Below are 5483 nucleotides of genomic sequence, written 5' to 3' on the forward strand. Positions count from 1 at the left end.
GGTTGGGAAACGGAGTAACTTTCAAAAGCTCCCCCAAAGGAGGGCCGGCCAAGCCGTATGTTTTTGAAAATGGGATTTTTCCTTAAGCTTTAAAGCCGACGCGGAAACCCATTAATTTTTAATAATGTAGTAGATAATGATAAATCGTATATAATAAATGTAATGTGTGTTAGAGCATGTATCATTTCGATTACGTATTGAATTGACCTTTCTACATAACTTAAGACAAGCCTAACCTTGTGTCATGATTAAATAGGAAAGGGCTCGATACAATGGGAAGAGCCGTATGAGGCCATCAGTTTCATGTACGGTTCGGAAGCCAGGCTTATGTAATAATGCTGAAGCCTAGGATAACTGCATAGTTTCAGTTCTATTTCGTTGCGCGAAGGCGCCCTATGATATTCGGTGAACCCGTTAAAATACGAAAACATAAGTTATGATGGAAGCAGGAATCTAATTAAACTATTACACTTGCGTAATATGGTTTTGGCGAATGCAGGACTCAAAAGCCCCAAAGTGGAAGAGCCAAAAATTATTTTGTCAAAGCCACATAAACCCAATATTATTTTGCTAAAACCATTAGACAGGAAAATGGTTTGGATTGAATTGACCAAGATTTGGCGTGATCGTGAAAAGGTCAAGGGGTTGATTCTCAATCTGATGAAGGGCGGATATACTGTAGCTATCGCGGGGTTCATAGTTTTTTTTTCTAGGAGTCTTTTTTGCAAAAGTAAAAATAGCAAAGTACAAAGGAATAAAAGATTCCCTAGAAATCTAAAAGTCAAATCCCATATGAATAGGAACAGAAATGCAATATTAAACAAAAAAAATGACACATTTCGCAGGAATAGAACATTCAGAATTCTAAATATGAACCCAATAAAACGTAACATTGTAATAAGAGAGATTCATAACGTATCAATCAATTCCGTTCAAGTGCGTCAGGGCAGTAAAGTTTTTTGAAATCCTGGACTGGGCAGTGCCGGCGAGAAGTGTGCTTTGGTCTAAATCCAAGCAACCCGGGAGAGTGGCTGAGTGGTTAAAAGCGACAGACTGTAAATCTGTTGGAAACCCTTCTTCGCAGGTTCAAATCCTGCCTCTCCTAATAAAGTATTTGAACCTTTTCTTTATTCTTAAATAGCTTTCTTGCATTTAATGGGTGTTGGGACAGACCCAAGCACTAGATAAGATTTGAATGCTTAAATAGCATTTTTCGAAAGGAGTTTAAGCGAGTTCGTCGCAAACCATTTATTCCCAATCAAGGGCGCCTTTCCTCCATTCGATGAGAAAACCAATAGTCAAAATCCAAACAAATAGCATCATAGACCAAAATCCATACTAACCTATCTTTTCTAAAAAAACTGCCCAAGGAAATAAAAAAGTTACTTCTAAATCGAAAATAATAAATAGAAAAAGGACCAAATAAAATCATATATCAAATCGACTTCTAGCATCACTAAAGAGATCGAACCCACGCTCGTAAGCTGACAATTTTTCTGGATCTGCCGTTTTTTTACCTGTAAATGTAAAAGAAACCATGATTAGGATAAAAGAAAGTAGCAAACTGAAGATAAAACAAATTGCAATAGGTGCAAACTCATCCATCGTTAAATACTTAAACAGAAAAGGATAAAAATCCACCACAGACGGCTCTAACGTACTACAAATGCTAGGCCATATATAGATTAGCTGCTGTATGCAAGCATCAGACGTTTGTTGGGTATCTCTTAATAAAGGCAGTAGCTGTTTGACTGTCTGCGGATAATAATTATCCCCCATTTCATGGTATTTACGAATGCATAAATTGGCTTTCCTTACAAATCCAGTAAAAGGTTCACCATAAGGGGAACCCTTGGATAAATAATCTCTTAGATTAGGTAATATTACCTGATGTAATTCATTTAAGGGTCTCGCCAAAGCTTCCCTTCCCGTGCTGTTATCGTTTTCAGTAAGGTATATAATATGATTAAGATGAGCGTCGAAAGAGTTCTTCAATGTCTGATATTCTCTCAAATTTCTAAGCAATGGATCCATATTTTCAATTTTTCTTTAAAATACTTAGGTATAGCAAAGACTTACTTAAGCTCTGCGGTCTGTTTCTGATGTTTATGGATATTCTTTGAATAATTTAAGAAATACAACAAATAATTTATATCAAATAGAAGAAAGAATTGATAATAATTTCTTAAAATTTATTAAGGATATCTGATCGTGTATCAAGAGGTAAATCTATTGAAAATATAGATGTTCCAGAAATGGTTAATAATGTAATCAAGAAAGACCATTTTTATTTGAGTCTATAGAAACAAATACAGTATCTACTCAAACTGAAAATATTCAATTAGATAATATTAATTGAATATATCCTTATTCAAAGCCAGTTCTCGTAACCTTTATTCAAAGCCAGTTCTTGTATCCTTATTTAAAGCCAGTTCTCGTAACCTTTATTCAAAGCCAGTTTTGACCAAAATATTCACCTTATCTTACAAAATTGATGTCAAATGACCTTTTTATTAAAAAAAAGAAATATGGCCAGATGGGTTTAGAGCGAATTTTTTTTTTACAACAAAGATTGCTATGGCGCAACCCGTTTGGATTGGCCGAATAGGTTCTTATTAATCGATTGTTATTATACAAGAATTCTTGTATCGCTCATGCAGATCTTCCATCTACCGGAAACCAAAGGATTCATTGCTTTTCCTTTTTTGTCGAACTTGTATAAACACAACCCTATTTGCACCTATCAGTTACGAACTTGCTATTGTTATGAAAGACAACCCCTAGGCTCAGTCACAGCAACGAGTACCGAACCGTCGTTCCCACGGCTACAGTACCAGGAGTTGCTGCTGAGCCAGCCCGTTCAAAACAGTACTTCTGTCTAGCAGAAACTATTAGCGACATCCCTAGAACAGTATTCGTATCGTGAACCAATGGCCACTTTTCCGGTCGAAGGAAATGCCTAATAAATAGTCAAATACTGCACTCTTTAGCTACTGTACTCCGGAAACAAAGTAAGGGAAAGCCCCGTACGTCAAGAGCTGCACTGCTATGAATCAAAGACTGTCTGCTCGCCGTTTCCGGCCAGTATTGCGGGTTCAATGGCTTTATACGAATTAGCTGTTTTTGACCCATCCGATCCCCAGAAATGGAAATTGTTAATACTGGCACTGTACCTTAAGTGGGAGATGGAATAGCCCGCATTCATGGTTCGAACAAAGTAATGGCTGGAGAATTGGTAGAATCTGAAGATGGTACAGTAGGCATCGCTTTGAATTTAGAATCTGATAATGTTGGCTAAGTACTGATGGGCGATGGTTCGACCATACAGGAAGGGGGTTCCGTAAAAGCAACGGGAAAAATTGCGCAAATACCAGTTAGTAATTCTTTCTTAGGCCTTTAAGCCAGTAAATGCTTTGGCCCAACCGATCGATGGAAAGGGTCAAATCCCAGCTTCTGAGTCTAGATCAATTGAGTCTCCCGCACCATATGGGAATTATTTCAAGACGTTCCGGTGGCGGAAAACGACCCGAATCTGCAGGAATTCGGGAAGGTTGAAGCAATGGCCAAACCTCCTTGAGGCTACAGCAATAACGTCATAAGCAATGACACTTAACTAAAGCACTTTATCCTCGCTTTCCACCTTTTATCTAGGGTTAGGAGGATCACGCGCCATAATGCCGGATCTCCATCTTTCTTTGTTGGTTGCTCTCCAGTCGCAGAATTATGAATAGTTTCACTAAAAATAAGTTTATTGGCTTGAAAAAAAAAATGAACCAATCCTTTAGCCTGGCAACCTGTACTATTTTTGCTGCCTCCAGCAACCTGTTGCAACTAACTTCATATTCAGGATGAAACAAGACAATTATGCCAGATAGTAAGGAATTACAAGTTTTCTGCACTAGAAAAAGCTAATAAATGGACTAAAAGGCCGAGGGATAAACAAAAGGTTCAACGCTAAAACAAAAGATGGAGCTGAATCAAAAGCAGTTTCCAGCTAGAAAAAAGCTAATAAGAGGACTAACCATACTAGAAAAAGCTAATAAAAGGGGACTAACCGTACTAGAAAAAGCTAATAAAAAAGGGACTAACCGTTTCCTATTCTCATTTTATTGCTTGAAATAACGATTGCAAGCCATACGGAGAATACAAAAATTGGTTGATGTAACGGCTAAACAAACCGTTTCTTATTCTCATTAAAATGAAATAAAAAAACATGTATAATATTACTGCGATAGTTACGATATGAGGCTTCAATATTGCTAGATACAAAGGAGAGTAAAGTATGGCTGAAAATAGAAGGAATTGACCTGAAACTTTTCATTCTATTCGTAGCTAATCCAATCCTTGCCATTACAAGCCATACAATATAAAAATGCTTGAAATAACGATTGCAAGCCATATTGCCGAGGCTAAACAAACTTATGAGACTGTACAGGACCATTTCTAATAATCGTTAGGCTCTGGCCTTTTTAATGAGAGTAAGAGAGTTTATTATCTATAGGATGCAATAATAGCAGGTGCTTTCCTTATTAAGCCTAGGTGTGTTTATGAATTAAACAAAACTTAAGCTGTGGAGGATAAGAGAAGCGTTAGCTTTAGGTAAGTACGATAGTCATTACAACTGTTTTTATTGGTTCATCTTAATGAGAATAAGAAACGGTTTGGTTAGTCCCTTTATTAGCTTTTTTAGTTATATCTAGTGTTTTTGCCCAGCAGAGTGCCTTTGGTGTTCCTTCCGATCCCTACGCATTTCACCGCTCCACCGGAAATTTCCTTTGCCCCTACCGTACTCCAGCTCAGTAGTTTCCACCGCCTATCCAGGGTTAAGCCCTGGTATTTGACAGGGGACTTAAAGAGCCACCTACAGACGCTTTACGCCCAATCATTCCGGATAACGCTTGCATCCTCTGTCTTACCGCCATTGGCTGCTGGCACAGAGTTAGCCGATGCAGATACCGTCATTGCTTCTTCTCCGAGTTTACGACCCGTGGGCCAAAAGGAAAAAGAAAAAGAAAACCCGCTAAGATGGCCAGCCATCTTATAGAGAATAAGTTTTAAGTTTTCTTATTCTCATTAAAAAGTTTTATAAAACTTTATTATAGGGTTTCGATCAATTCCTGCCAGTAGCCTCGCCAGGATATGAGAAACATGAATCCAGTAGCCCAAACGAGATGCCCAAAGAGAAACATCCATGCCCAAACGGATAAACTGTTCATGCCGAAGGGGTTGTAACCATTAATAAGTTGTGACGAATAACGCCATAAATAATCTCTCAACCGGCCCCGGCAGCCCCGTTAGGCCTGCCCGGCAGCTTAGTTCCCTCTACCACTATGGAAGGCCGGGTGTATCCCTTGGCAGATGATCTATCGGGGTGTGTGGAACGGCTGAAACGTCTCCCTCATCAATTTCAAGAGCTACTAAACCACCTTAACCGTGACTCTTCTAGCATAGAAAAAGCTAGCTATATGCTATTTCGCCTATTT

The sequence above is a fragment of the Lygodium microphyllum genome, unplaced genomic scaffold (genome assembly GCF_053477565.2).
Source record: "Lygodium microphyllum isolate KBCC unplaced genomic scaffold, Lygodium_microphyllum_v1.1.10 scaffold_42, whole genome shotgun sequence".
Taxonomy (NCBI): Eukaryota; Viridiplantae; Streptophyta; class Polypodiopsida; order Schizaeales; family Lygodiaceae; genus Lygodium; species Lygodium microphyllum.